The 16,027-nt window shown below is 39.3% G+C and overlaps 1 protein-coding gene across 3 annotated transcripts in view; it reads left to right on the top strand.

Annotated features, from left to right (window-relative positions):
* The first annotated feature begins 2,812 nt into the window (after positions 1-2,812).
* LOC122787214 (CACN subunit beta associated regulatory protein) overlaps positions 2,813-16,027 on the top strand; it is a 366,408-nt gene continuing 353,193 nt past the window's right edge. For all 3 annotated transcript variants that reach the window (XM_044053808.1, XM_044053811.1, XM_044053812.1), the window contains exon 1: positions 2,813-2,933. The gene's annotated coding sequence lies outside the window, so the exon portion shown is untranslated. The remainder of the gene's footprint in view (positions 2,934-16,027) is intronic.

Consider the following 16,027-nt stretch of genomic DNA (forward strand, 5'->3'; position numbering starts at 1 on the left):
GGATCAGCTCTGAGCCCTTTCTTATTTGCAATGGTGATGGACAGGTTGACAGACGAGATCAGACAGGAGTCCTCGTAGACTATGATGTTTGCAGATGACATTGTGATCTGTGGTGAGAGTAGGGAACAGGTGGAGGAGACCCTGGAGAGGTGGAGATATGCTCTAGAGAGAAGAGGAATGAAAGTCAGCAGGACTAAGACAGAATATATGTGTGTGAATGAGAAGTAGGATCGAGGAATGGTGAGGATGCAGGGAGTAGAGGTGGCGAAGGTGGGTGAGTTTAAGTACTTGGGATCAACAGTTCAGAGTAATGGTGAGTGTGGAAGAGAGGTGAAGAAGAGAGTACAGGCAGGATGGAGTGGGTGGAGAAGAGTGTCAGGAGTGATTTGTGACAGACGAGTACCAGTAATAGTGAAAGGGAAGGTCTACAAGAGGGTAGTGAGACCAGCTATGTTATATGGGTTGGAGACAGTGGCATTGACAAAAAGGCAGGAGACAGTGGCATTGACAAAAAGGCAGGAGTCAGAGATTGACGTGGCAGAGTTGAAGATGTTAAGATTTGCACTGGGTGTGACGAGGATGGACAGGATTAGGAATAAGTATATTATAGGGTCAGCCCAGATTAGAAGGATTGGAGACAAAGCAAGAGAAGCAAAATTACGTTGGTTTGGACATGTGCTGAGGAGGGATGCAGAGTATAGGAAAAAAGATGCTAAGGATGAAGCTGCCAGTTAACAGGAAAAGAGGAAGGCCTAAGATAAGTTTTATGGATGTGGTGAGAGAGGACATGCATGTGGTTTGTGTGACAGAGCACGATGCAGAGGACAGGAAGAAATGGAAACAGCTGATCTGCTGTGGTGACCCCTAACGGGAGCAGCCGAAAGAAGAAGTACAAATAAGTAAATGGCTCTCTAATCGTAGTCGAGTGCTGAGATGTTGATCTCCACTCCAGATGAGTGATGAAACACGGTCAAAGGTCCTACATGAAATTGTCAATGAAACAATGAGATAGGATATTCACAGAAACAGGCGCATTGCCTTAGTACTACACCAAGAAGAAGAAGAAAAAAAAACAGAAATTAAATTAATAATGCATAAGTACATGCCCCTCCAGTGAATATGGAAACATATATATAAGTCCAGAACGAAAAGTCCTGCACAAAGTTCAAGTCTCAAGTCAAGCAAAAACAAAGTCAAAGCACGTTTACACTTGCAGTAATAATAAGTCACAAACAATCATAAAGGAAGGCAATTAAAAACAGTGATCATTGAGCAATAAACATGTGAATCAGCAGAACGTGAATTTCCTTCGGGTAAATAAAAGAGGCCTTATGGAAATGAAGAGAGGAGTATAACTGAGTTACATGACCTGACTGTGGCCCTTTGCAAGTTGCTTGTTCTTGAGGGTGCAGATGTGGGGGGACTTTTGGGGTGTGAAAAGATTCATTTGACTATATAAATATTGTGGATAAATAAAGGTAAATACAAAATGTTCTTACTCTCACCACGTATTGGAAGTATCACGAATTGGAAGTAAACTACAACACGGTAAAAGAAATAGAAAACCAGAAACAGACAAGCCACAGCATGCCAGTGTACTGTGTTTATTAATGAAATCATTTTTGAAACATGGAAATGAAGATCTGGATTTCATTTTCTGTTTTCATTTTCTCTGTGAGAAAATAAACTATGTCAAGATAAAAAGACTTGAGACACTTTTGGAAAAAGAAAGCAGGAATGTCTGTTAAAAAGAAGAAAGAAGGATTGGGGTTCTGCGTACTGCACAGAGAATAAAATCCCAGGCTTGAACCTTCTTTTTCATCATGTTCCTGCCACATACTGGGCGTTGTGTTGCAGCAACGCTTTAAAGCACACAAGTCATTTAAGGTAGTGAGTGCTTGCAGAGCCCAGACCCCCCGTAGCTCGTTTACTTAAAACACTCTCATTGACGATTTCTAGCAAATAGTTTACATAAAGTATATCATGGAGAAGAATTAGGTTCAAAATGTTAAGAAGGTCTTAACATTTTGATGAAATAAGTCATTGTCAGACTCGGACTGCTTTTAACCAACCAAGGTCTGTTTGTCTGCGCTTCCGTGCAGCAAGCCTTCCTAGAAAGGACTGCTGGAGCTAATATTTGCAGTTTCACTCTGGAAAGGGCGTGTGTTTGTGTGTACATACATATGTGTTTACGAGCATGTAAGTTTACGTCTGTGTGCATGTATGACAGAACTTAATGCTCACGCATGTGTAGGTACATGCAACATACACACATATGTGGACATGTCTTTATCGTTAAACCTGAAATGTAACGAACCACTTGTTTATGTTAATCAGTCATGGGCTTCTTTAACAGAACGTTCTCAGCACGGGTTGATTGAACCTCAGAAGGTCCAAGGTGTTCCTCTTCAGCTAGGTGTGTGTGTGTGTGTGTGTGTGTGTGTGTGTGTGTGTGTGTAGACAGAGAGCTACGTGCATAATACGCAAACATACACAAATAGTGAGATAGGTATATATACGTGTGCGTGTACAGTATAAATGTATCCTTGATTACAGTTATATGATACAACGTTGTTGGTGTTATTAATCGCAAGTTTTATGCCATTATTTCTCAGCCGATCAGGTCTTAACATCTGCAGCCTAGTTCTTTTTTTTTTTTTTTCCGCTGACAGCATAATTCATATCCTTTCTCGCAATTTACAGCTGGGGCTAGCTGAGTTGTGTGAATCAGATCACGTGAGGTGGAGGGGGGGGGGCTTCTCTGAATCTGTTGTGGGCGGACCCAGCGCCGAAAGGTTTCATTCATAAATCCCTCTGCCTTTTAAATCAAAATTAAGGTGTTGCGAGTGCCTCGCCAGCCGATTGGGGGTGTGGGTTTTTGGGTTTCCTTTCCCGGGGCTGCCGTTCATGGACCCCTTGCAGTAGGCAATCAGGTAAGTTACAGTAGTGTTATATGGGTTTTCAAAAATATATTGCGAGTTTATCTTTTTTTTAGTGTCGGAAAAATAAAATACAGTGATTTTATGAAGGGAAGGAGCCTGTATGCACTTGCGATTTTGGCAAGGACAGAACATTTCAGGGACTGCTTAAGTATGAGACATGATTTTGTAGTGTGTATTTACTATTCAGCATTTTATTAAGGCTGTTTTATTATGCCTGTTAGCCTCCGAAACATCATTTGGGGGTTCCATCAGAACTGAACCGATGGTTCCCCTTCTCCCTGCATTGTATTCCATTTCCTTGTGGTACCAGGGACTAGTGACTGAAGGGAATGAGTGCATTAAAAGCACTATGACAAAAACTAAAGTCCGAAATGGTCGGTGTTGATGGAATACCGAATGACATCTTTTCAGGATCGCAACATCAGCCACCTAGAAGAGGGTATAAAACAGCTTGGCGGGGGGGGGGCACGATTTATTGCTGAAAGGTAAGCTGCCTATATATTTTTTTCTCCCGCATTGTTTTGAGTTGTATTTCTGATGCATGCCTGTTTTGTAACACTATACCCTTCCAAACTGCAATTCCATATACCTGATTTTTCTCAGCCAGTTGTGTGTGGGTGGGGGGCTTCTTGCTGTTTACTTTTTGTTTGTTATACGTGCTCTTTTTACCTGAATGGTGGGGAGCAGGTTTTTTTTATATTCCGCGTTTAAAATCCTGCTTCACTAAACGCGGTGAATGGAATACCTACTGTGAATTGAAATGTTACAGTTTTAAACAAAACTCGGCAGTGTTGCCTTCAAAATTAATTGCATTCCTCGTATATTGGTGGCAGCTAAGATGAATACTATTGATACTAAATACATTAGTGCTACATACAAATCACAGCATTTGCTTTTGAAGCTTGAAACACAAAAACATACAGGCTATGAAGTTTTAGATAGTTAAGCACTGACAGTCGTAATTAATTAAATTATAGTGCAGGGTTTGAAAGTATAGTTTTCTGACACCTTTGCCAGGAAAAACTTGGGGAGATTCTGTTTGACATAAACAGATTCAGACATTTAGCCAATGCCCTCCATATCTTATCTCTGAGGCTGTGCCCACTGGATTCAGTCAGGGGTGTATGAGTGTGGGTGTGTATATTTTGAGGTAGTTTTTATTTCCTGTCAGGATTAATAACCAAAAAAAAAAAAGACTGTCTGGAAGGATTTTTTGTATTGTAATGGCCATATAATTGCAGTCAGTTCAATAACCTGGAAATCCACGATGCATTTGGTAATGAGCTATGTTTACCATCAGTGGGGATGCATACATCAGTTTCCAGAAGTGTAATAGAAGAAACAGCATTTCCTTACCATTAAGTGTGTGCATGTGACTTACAGATATGAAATTCTAGACACATAAGCTCAAGGTCATACAGCTATCACCTAATTAGTGGAACAAGCAAGATCCTCCAAAAATGTGATGTACCACACTCCTCACTATTCCCACTGAAGGTACTTGTGAAAGCATACATTCAGTGGTAAGACAGCCCAAAGAAATAGAGACACTTTGATTCTCAAAAGTTCTCAGAATGAAGCATTGTTGTGTGTGTGTGTGTGTGTGTGTGTGTGTGTGTGTGTGTGTGTGTGTGTGTGTGTGTTTATACATACATGTATATGTACAGAGGATATGGGAGGGTGTTAATATAAATGGAAGTAGAGCCTGTTTTTCTATAGATGCAGATGTAAAGAGTGTCTCAGCATATTACGTGTATAGAACAAAATATGTGTGTGTGTGTGTGTGTGTGTGTGTGTGTGTGTGTGTGTGTGTATATACACACACACACACATAGATATATATATATATATATATATATATATATATATATATATATATATATATATATATATACACACACACAGATTTATTTTTTTTTAATTTTCCTGGTAACTGCTGTTTTGGGGGCATTTAAAGAAAACTTGACACATGGGAAATGGCCTGTTAGCCTATTCTCAGGGGTGATTCCTTCAAGATATTTGTGGCCAAGATGATGTCATCGCACTTACATAACCCTGGTAAATCCCTCCCACGTCTGTCTCTCATTTTCAGATTTTGTGATGTTGCAAATATACATAGCCAAATAACCTGCTAAGAGGCATTAAGTTAAAAAGGGTGCACTTTAAGAAGTGATGCATGAAAATGTGATATGTGGAAGGTAACCAAATGACCATGTAAGTGACGGAAAATGCAAAATTGATATTAATTCCAAGCTGATCCTCAATTAATTTACTTGATGATAAAAGGTGTAGCAGTGTCTTGCAGTCGGTGAGCTAGTAAGTACCTTGCTGTTTGTCTGACAGCCCCTCGTGTGGTAGTGCATGGGAAGTGCTGATCATTTCTTTTGCTTCTATTAAGGGAAACATAGAAGCATAAATTTATTGAGAGCAAACACAAACTACTTGGGCCTTGATTGCGTTCATTTCATTTCATTACCTTCTGGATAAACTTTATCTCATACCCAACCAATACCTTCTTTTATTCTTTTCCGTCCAGTCTAATAAATACGATATGCTTGTATTCATAAATTCATCTTTGAATCATTTGCCTCCGCAGTGCCCAGTATCAAAAACAACATGCCCTGTGAAGCTTGCAATTGCCTTTTAAGTGCTTATGATTTAACATTTGAGATTCGGCATGAAACTAGTGGACTAGGAAAGAAGCAGTTTAGTGTTTAAACCCTACTCTAGCCACTGACCTGAATAGTTTATAGCCTGTCATTTTATTTCCGTGTATTTCAGCTATTTCATTTCTTAGAAATAGAATGCACCATTAAAATAGATAATTAAAAAGAAAAAACAAAATTCAGTAAGTGTCATGCTGTGGATAAATCTCATCACAGTGTTTTTCTATATAATTGGCCCCGAAGTCTTATTTGGTACACCGAGATATATATTTTGAATGAGGGAATGTTACACAGTAAGGAGAAAACTAATGTTTTGTAATATGCCTACCACAAAGTTTATCACTAGCTCTGCATTGTATCAATAAGTCTTCTACTTCAGAATCCTTTCATAAAATCTGTTACATTTTCTGCTTATCATGTTATGTGATGTATTTTAAACTGTGGATTACGCTTGATGAGAGTTCATAGCACTGTGCAGCCCTTTGTAAAATTACACGAGTTCCCTTCCTCCTCCTCTAATTTTCTGTACTTGAAAGAATTCCACCTTAAGATAGCTTGCATTCCCATTAATTTAAAAAAGTGGGCTTTTTTAACAGTTGTTGCTTAATTACTATGTAAGTATCTGTTTCCTTCTGACTTACTTACTTGAGTTAGCTTTATCCTATGTTGCATCACCCCGCTGACTGACCCTACCACCACCACCATGTACACGTGCAGATACACACACACACACACACACACACACACACACACCTTCTGGGGCATTAAAATCTTTCAGGTATACACTTCTGAAATAAATTTTCTGAGACATTTCTCATAAGTCTTCTTTTTCTAGATTTCATGAGGCAGGCTTAGACATCAATGGTGCATTTTTAGTGGGGCCAGTAAAGAAAAAGTCAATGTGGTAGTGAGTTTCCTTGTGAATTTTCTATTACCTAGGTAGGGAATGCACAGCTTCTGTTAGAAATGGGGGATGCCCTTGTCAATGCATTTTTTTATTGCTTAAAGGGCTTATTTCAGAACTATACATAACTCTCTGGAGTTTTGCAGGGAGTGCTGCCCTTTTCAGCCACTAGGTGACACTGCCAGCAGTAGCACCCTCTTGTCTCATTGGTTCTTCGAGTGTTAATTTTAGAGTCTACTTTTGCAATGTACATCACTAGCATGACAGTCTAGCTCTCAGACTGTTACTTACCTACAGAATTGGTGATAAAGCAAAAATAGTCAGAGCAAAGGCACCAAAAAGATGGACAGTTTTAAATACCCCTACTACTGATTTACAGTACTGACAGAGTAAGATAATGACTCAGCATTCGTTTTGTGAAATGAAAAAAAGTATCTATTTGTAACGATTGTCATTATTTGTTGGTCTGTAGTACATTATCTTTTCTGAAAAAAAAAATGTTAGGAAGGGCAGAGCAAATGCCAAGCCAATCTCAGTGGCAAATATGAGGTGTACATGAACCCCCTTATTGGATTGCAATAGTTTGTGCCTTAAAAAGAAGCTTGGAAGCATTCTGAGGTGCTGGTTAAAGAAAGATTTGTAAGCCTTAATACTTTTTGGGTTGCACCATGACCCCCCCCCCCCCAACACACACCCACAGCTCAGAACCGTTCTGCATAAAACATGCTTGCAATAGGTTGTTTAGCATATTCTGTGCCACATCATTCTAAACAATTAAGCTGTCATGTTGCTTTTATGTTTAGCATTTTAAATGTCTTGTACAAATTTGTGAGTTATAGCCTGTGTCCTGCTACTTCCATGATAGAATTACAAAGATAGTGAATGTTAAGACAATTGCTGGGATAGTCACACTACAAGTAGTAAATCCTGGGATACATAGGGAGGGGTATAACTAGGGAGCTTCTTCTTTGAGTTGTACGGATAAGAGAGTATACAATACACCAACTGAGATGGCAGCTGAATAAAAACAGTGGTGTTTGGGAGGCAGGCTTTTAACTGGTCATTGGCTTTGTGAAACCACATTGAGAAGAGGCCTGTGCAATTTTTATTTTGGTTGAATACAAAGGAAAGGGGTTATGTTTTTAAACTGCAGTGAAGGTGCAGTTGTGCATCCTCAGCCTCTTTTATTCACAGTTGAATATTTCTTTCATTTCAGCATACATTGCGAGATCAATCTGAACTGGTGGAAAAGGATATCAACAAGTAACTTTTATTACTACTAGTGCTATGATTATTATCCAGTAGCACTTAGCTGCTCTTGTGGGCCATTTTAAGTCTAGTCAGTACCCCATTTTGTGCTCAAATTAACCTATCCCATTTGGTAAGAGATTGTCTTTACCAACTCCATGGCCAATAATTATATGTTACAACTAATGAGAATAACTGGTGTTATACCATACATAATTTGAGGGGACCCATGTATGATATGAAGCATTTAGGAGCTGTCTCTGTCCATAAGTAGCACAGGGGACAGTCCTGGCCTGGGGTAAATTTTCTGTTTGACCATCCATAGATCCAGGTTGTGCTTTGAGTATGGACAGGAATGAACCTTGTTTTATGAGGACGGGAGTCTTTTACTGCTATTACTATTGCTAGTAATGCTGTCATGTTTGTAATGGGATTTCGGTAGACATCCTTGGGAAATGGTGCTTCCTAGCTTCAGAATAGTTATGGCTATCGATGATGGTACTCAAGCATTAGTTACATAGTTTTGAGATCATACAGTTTATAAAAGAAAAAAACCTGGGTGTTGGGATAGCCTCTTCTTCTGAGCAAAAACAATAATTGGTTAAGAAGCTAGTATCACTGGGGGGGGGGGGATTAGGTCCAGTATGTATCTCCCTGGGATGAGATGATCAACAATGCTGCTTGCTTTGCATCTCTCATTCAAGGGTTTCCACATATTGGCCAAAGACTTTGCTGCCCCATCATGGCTTTTATAGGTAGAGTTCATCTAAAGAACTCACCAACCTAACAAATTAAATTATAAACTGGGCAGCATCTAAGTGTCCCTTCCCAACGCCAGGGGTCTTAGCAATAACCTGCCTGATTTGGAGGCATTTCTGCATCTAGAACAAGTTCATGTTTGTCTTCTCACAGCGACATGGTTCAAGTGTAATGGGAGCATTTCATCTATGCCAGAGTCCTGTGCCTGTCACACCCTCAAGGCCACCTGTAGTGCTGGAGGTGTCTCAGTGTTTATCAGGGATTTTATCACTTATAAAGTGATAACCCATGACCCCCAGTCAGCTCATTGAAGTTCATCTTGCAGTAGATAGTTCAGAATTTTAACTTAAAGTCCATAATTGATCTCCTGCTATGGTCCCACAGGACCAGGAAACCTTCCTGTCATTCCTTGAACATATCCATGATTCTGTAATCAGTAATGACTTCAACAACCGGTCCATAAACTGGTATACTTACACTTATAATGGTGAATATACAGAACGCTTCTTAGATTGAGTTTGCAAGAACTCCCTTGATCAAACTGTTTGAAATCCTATCTAGGGCAGTAATATCCTGGACTCATTTCTGACAAACCTGGCTCCAGCATGTTTCCTGCCTCTGCTTGACTCCTCTTTAATTAAGTCAGACCACAAACTGGTTACCTGTACCCTGATAGCATCTACCCCGCCACCCCTAGGTAACCAGAGACTTTAGAAGAGTGAACATTTTACAGTTGTACGACAAAATCTCTAAATTTACTCATCTCTACCTTACGGTAGATATGGGATATGCAGACACCTATGCCAAGGATTATTATAGTCATTTATATAAGTGCACTGACAGATCAGTTTCCTCCAGAACTGAATACAGTGGCAAATTCAACAACAAATGACCCTGGTGGTCAGTAGACATTAATAAAGTATACAACAGAAGGAAGAAATTGCTTAGATTAGTAAGGCCAGAACCTCTTGTCAGAAAGATGATATAAAATGCCCCATCATTAAACTGAAGGCAGCTATAAAAACTTGCAAAGCATCCCATAAATGCAGGCTAGTTTCTGAGGCTAAGGATAGTAGTGTGCCCTTCTTTAGCTATGTTGGAAAACTAAGGAATAATTCATATCACTACTCTGAACTTGCCTGTAATGACACCTCCTTCAGTTTCTAAAGACATTGCAAAAATAGTAGCAGATAAATTTGCTGCAAAGTCTTACCCTGAAACTATCATCCCCTTTCCAAAAATCCCTGAGTCACATCCTCCTACCATCTCCAAGGATCATATTCTTAAAGCACTCTCCAAGACCAAAAACGCCTCTTCAATGGGACTCAACAAAATACTGGTTTGTCTAATAAATAGTGTCAAGGCCGTGTCTTGCTAATCACCTCCTTAGATTGCTCAACCTAAGCCTTGTCATAGGATATGTTCCCAAGTAATGGTGCACTGTGGTGGTAATGCCCATCCATGAGAATGGCCCCACCCCGACCTGGGAAACTTCACAACCGTTAGCCTCATTAGATTGGTCTGTAAAGCCATGGAATACATTATCACTGAATTCATAAACTAGGATATTAAAAATTTGATCAGGCTCAATGTACAGCTATTCAGATATGTTAAGAGTAGATTGTGCTGGATAAATCTCGTGTGCTCCTTTGATAAGATCACACAAGTGGCAGATAGTGGTCACACTGTTCATGCTGCCTACCTGGATCTGACAAAGCTTGTGACACTGTAGGACATGATGGGATTGTTACTAAGCTAATGATTTTAAACATTGATCCCTATGTGATTAGATGGATTGCCTTCTCCTTTTGGTCATTTATTTCTTTGACCCAAACAATAACAACAAGGATCTCTGGCTGCCTCAGTTCATATTGTTGATTGTAAGCTGGGTGTAGTAGTAAAATCGGTCAAGGAGAACTAACACGCATTAACTTCTAATGCACTGAAAAAGGGCACAGGCTAAACACTAAGAAAAGCAATATCATGGTCTCCTATGCTTGAGTTGGAGGTAGCTCAGATAAATGTAAAAGATCCCATGGCAACTAGCAAAAACAGTAAGAGAAGATCCCCAGTGCCGTGACCAAATTTCCCATAGATGAATAAGTACCGCTTTGGCTGTCCAATAAAGAGTGGTCACTAGCCTAATGGAAATAACGCAGTCAACAAAAGACACATCAAATAAACAATAAATGTCTTTTATAGAAAACAACAAATCCCTACTACCTACTTTAATCAAAAACACTTCAGTCTCCAGTGAGTCTTTGATCATGGACTCGGGCACCTGGGTCAATGGTTCACTCTTCTTCGATCACCATGTAGCAAATGTAGTCATAAAATCCTTCTGTTTCTCACAGTTAATCACAAAGGGCATCTCATCTCAGACCAAGGAGGTTATTGTTCTCCTGTTGTCTGCCCTGGTTAGACCTATGATAGAATATAATGCACCATTTGGCATGCATCTCACCAGACAGATCAAAAAACTAAAAAAAAAAATGTAGAAGTTTCTAACAAAAAAAATCTTGGACCTGAAATATTTTAGTTATCAGAAAAGGCTAGAATCGCTATCCCTGTACTCACTGTCGTGCAGGCTGTTGAGGGGAGACCCTTGCCTTGATTTTCATGCCCTGGGGGACCCCGTTATCTAGGAATTCGTCTTTCCTGATGTAGCTAATAGTGTAGCCAAGAGATTTCAATTTACGTGTGGTAATAAACAACACTAATAGATCCATTACTCATCACCTGCTGAATATAATGGAATGTTGATACCTTTAGATCTGGATGATATACTCCTGACTATTAGCTGTGCTAAGTAGAAGTATTTTCTGACTACAGCTACCACATGATGGTCACAGGTGAGGCAACCATCAACTCGGGTCCCTGACTACATTTTTATTTAGTAGTACAGTATTGTATGTGCTACTTGTTGAGGCTAGGGGTGTTTGCCAAAATACTACATGTCTTTATGTTTAATTTGAGACCATTTATAGCTATTAACTCTATATATATATATATATATATATATATATATATATATATATGTGTGTGTGTGCGCACACTTGTAAGTAAATTACATGATTAGTCAGTCTTTATTTTGATAATTTAAATGCAGTTAAATGTAGGTAAGTCTATATTTTTTTCCAGAGGTAACATCTTAATCACTCAATCAGCTCTTTCTCTAACACATGAACAGGACAGTCAGGCAGTAACTGGGTGTACACATCTCAACCTGCAGACATCAAAAATAGATACAAAGCCTCTTGTAAAGTAGGTCATCCAGCCAAAAATATGGACACCTAATCAGCATAATATTTGAATATCAAATAACACTTCCGGTAGGATTGTGGGATACTGCTCAGAAACACAGGTTTAAAAAACTGAGTGTGAAAATATAAGCTTATTATTGAAGAAACTGTAAAACCTGTAGAAGTTCATAGGTGTGTACTAAGCTAATGGCCCTGGAGCCTTTACAAGCCCAGCCCGTAGAAGTGCCCTGGCATCATGCTGCCCAACATTAGTTTCCAGTGCCTCTGTCAAGTAGAGCCAGTGGAGTGATCCCTGGAGTGAACTTTCTATTACCCATCCACTCCTCAAGATTTCTCCTGAAGAGGAACAGTAAGGTGCTCTGCTTGACATGTATGGGAAGTCTATTCCATATCATGGGCAGTCTCTGGGTTATGAACCTGTCCCTCCATCATGTTCTGTTGATTGTGGTAATGAGGTTGAGGTCTCTGGAGTGTGTGGTGCGGAGGGATTGGGATTTCTTTAGATGTAGCATTTCTAACAAAGCTGGGTCAGTCATGGCTTTGTAAGTCAAGCAGAGATCACCTCGAAGTAGACAATATGAGACAGAGAATAGCTGGAGTATTTTGAGTCTGTTCATGTAGGACATGTGTTTAATGCCTAGGATCTTTTTCATGAGGTACTTCTGTGGCCTCTCCAGCTGCTGCAGGTGTCTAGTGAGGTGCATGCCAAATGGGGCATTATACTTTGGTCTAATGAGGGAAGAGTAGAGAGAGAGAGAGAGACTGACCTCTCTCTTTCTGGATGCAAAACCCTTCGTAATGAGATGTTCCACATAGAAGGACTTTCTGAGCACTGTGGCAGTGTAGTGGTTGAAGGAGAGGTTGCTGTCAGCCTGCATCCCCAGATCTATTATAACACCTTCAGTGTTCAGTGGGCTCCCATCAATGTGGTAATTAGTGGGAACTGAATTTTTACCAAAGGGGATGATGACGCATTTGTGGCGTTAAGCTTAAGGCCATGATTTCGACACCAGTCATTGGTCTCAGTGAGGCCTTTCTGTAGGATGTCTGCATCATTTGGGGAGTTAATAATGGCTCCCAGCTTGCAGTCATCTGCGAAATTGGTCAGCCAGAGTTCCTTTGTGTTGGCCTGGACTTCTGAGAAGTAAATGCTGAACAGAAGAGGATCCAGGACCAATCCCTGTGGGACTCCACTCATGACTGGTCGGCAGTCTGACTTGGAGTCCACTACTTTCATACTGTGTTCTATCTGTGAGCCAGTTTGTAACCAACCTAGTGATATAGGGGATCATGCCTAGTTTGGTGAATTTATCAATAATTCCAGAGTGAGGAATGGTATCAAAGGCTGTATGCAGTGCCTTACCTTCATCCACAGCCCTGGTGACTGACTCAAAAGTCAACCAGGTTGAGCAGGCATGATGTCCCTTTTACAAAGCCAAATTGCATGGTGTCTAGAGTTTGGAGATTTCCTATATTTTTGTTAATCAGGTCCATGATGATGTGCTCCATAGCTTTACGTATCAGACTCATCGGGCTAATGGGGAGATAATTCCCAGGGTCTGTAGTTGCTCCCCCTTTATGGAGAGGGATGACTGTAGCAGTGTGCCATTCGGTAGGGACAAAGCCTGAGGTGAGGCTGTGACTGAACAGGGCACACAGATGTGGTGCCAGTTCACTTTGTAGTTCGTGTAGAACACAGCCAGGGATATTATCGGGTCCCATGGAAGCTGTATTCTTGGCCTTGGACATTGCAGTTTCAATCTGTGCTGCAGTAATGCTGGGTGCCCGGCATTCTTCCAGTACTGTGATACCATCAATGAATAATATTGCAAATGTCTGTTTCACAAAGTCGTATATATTCACTTCTGAAAAACAGAGATATACGGTGTTGGCCTCTTTCCTTAAATTGTTGGTGCCACCAGTATATTGGTCATGTAGTCTAGTCTCTTGCATACTAAATGTTTTTAAAATCTCATCCGATAGGAATTTAGAAAACTGTGTAAAGGGGAAAAGAATATACCTCCAAAAATAGGCATATACTGTAAAGGGGTGAGTCAAGCCTGAAAATAGGTAAATACCTGTAAAATTGGTACAGTTGACATGTCAGGCTGTTTATAACGTTTTACTAAAGGTATTTAGTCCCACGCTTATCTGCCACCTAAAAGATGTGGTTTTCTGTATGTGCTTTTCCCATCTCCCTATTAGATGTAGATCATCTTTTGCTAAGCTTGACTTGTCTTGAGCTGCAGCACTTACATCTAGCTTTTTTCCCACAATTCAGAGTTGCCTCATGCTTACCTCAAGCTTCTCTCTCACTACAGTTTAGTATCGTTTCATACTTGCCTTTAGCTTCTTCCTTTTCAAAATTCAGTTTTCTCATGGTTACGTCAAGCTTCTCTTCCACTACAGGACATAGTTGCCTAATGTGTATCTTTAGCTGCTACTCCCCACAATTCAGAATTTGTTCTTTATACGTGCCACTACTTATGTCCTGCTTCTTGGACTTCTAATATACATTTAGGGCATTATAGTTTTATTCTGACTCCAACAGACTGGTTAGATTTCATAGTTATTGCTAATATTCACTCTCACTTTCTATGTAGTCATGTGGCTTTAAATGTTGAATGTCAGCGAAACTGATAAGATATTTTGCTGACAGATGGTGCTATTATCAGCCTGTGTGTGGTTTCATACACTGTATTGCACAGTCATTGTTATGTACCTCTCAGCTGTGCTTGATTTTGTAGAACATCCCTGATTTTTGCCTCATATTTTGCAATATCTCTCATAAAAAGTTTTGATTTTCTGGTAAAGCATTGAGGATTTTAGTCAGTCAGTAATGCCAGACATTAGAGTTTCAAGCTTCCTTTGTTCAAAAAATGCTTACTCTTCTATTAGTAGTTTAAATGAATTAGAGTAATATTTAAAATATATATATATATATATATATATATATATATATATATATATTCCTTATTTTGGGCATTTGACCCCACCCCACCCTCCACCTGTTCTTTTTGCCTTTGTCTCAGATTTCTTGAGCAAAGAAGTTTAGAACTATATACCTATTTTGATAATTGTTTGTCATTAATTCTGTAAATGTTTTGCTTTCAGGCAGTGGCTACACTAAATTCTTGGTTGGTCAGTCCATTATCCCATTTAACAGGCATACATAAAACAAAATATAGAAAAATACATTTATACTGCCTGGAAAAGTGGCTTGTAAACAATGGTTTTGCAAGCCAAATTCCATGGGGTGAAAAGCTCACACCCAGAAACTTAATTTTGCTGAAATAATCACTTCATATTATTAGATGAGTTTACATTTAGAGTATTATCTTTCTTTTTCACCATGTAAGCTACTGCTTAGTCTTGTAGGGATATACATTGTAGTGGGTATCTAGAAGTACCTGAAAGTACCTGGAGACATTTTTATATGGAAAGATATTTCTTCCATATTTTGAGGAGTATTCACTTTGTGTGGCCTATCCTATTAAAGACTATGCCTGAATAATGTTTGGTTGTAATGTTTAAGGATTTTGATTGTATGGCTTAATGAAACTATTAATCTGTTGTTTTTGTAATGCATTTCTTTTCATTTTTCCAGCTGCTGTCCCATGTGCTACCTCAACATCTGTATACAACCCACTATCACTCAGGTTTTCAGTAATCTACACAGTTCTGTTTCATGTTACCCATGTACAGTCTAGTATAGCAGTTAATTTTATTTTATTACTTATTTACTCTTTATCTGTCCTAGATTGTATGTTTTTTTTTCACACATTTTGCATTGTAAGTTTTGGTTCTAATGTCGTAGGTCATATGCCGCAAGCTTTCAGTGCAATGAATCCTGACAAAGCCAGAAATAATGTCGGGACAAAGACTCAAAAATAGGGACATACTTTAAATATTGCTCCTATAAACTTAGAAAATTGCTAGATTAACATATTTCGCATTATTGCACATGTTCTGAAGGATATGAAGTCTGAAACTCAAACGTTTTGAATTATTCGTTATTATTTAGTGACTTTGATCCTCAATGATTTTCCAGAAAACCACAAATTTTATGACAAACAGACCAAAAATATGAGGCAAAAATCGAGACAGTTGAATGGTATGCTAGGGATGCATCTCAAAATAACATTTGTTAGGTAGATAAACCCACCAAGACACAACTGCCTGTTTTCTGTCATGAGCTGCAAATTTAGTTAATTAACTTGTTCACATCTGAAGTGTGTACGGTGG

The sequence above is a fragment of the Protopterus annectens genome, chromosome 13.part0 (genome assembly GCF_019279795.1).
Source record: "Protopterus annectens isolate FY-2018-M chromosome 13.part0, PAN1.0, whole genome shotgun sequence".
In the NCBI taxonomy this organism is placed as follows: domain Eukaryota; kingdom Metazoa; phylum Chordata; order Ceratodontiformes; family Protopteridae; genus Protopterus; species Protopterus annectens.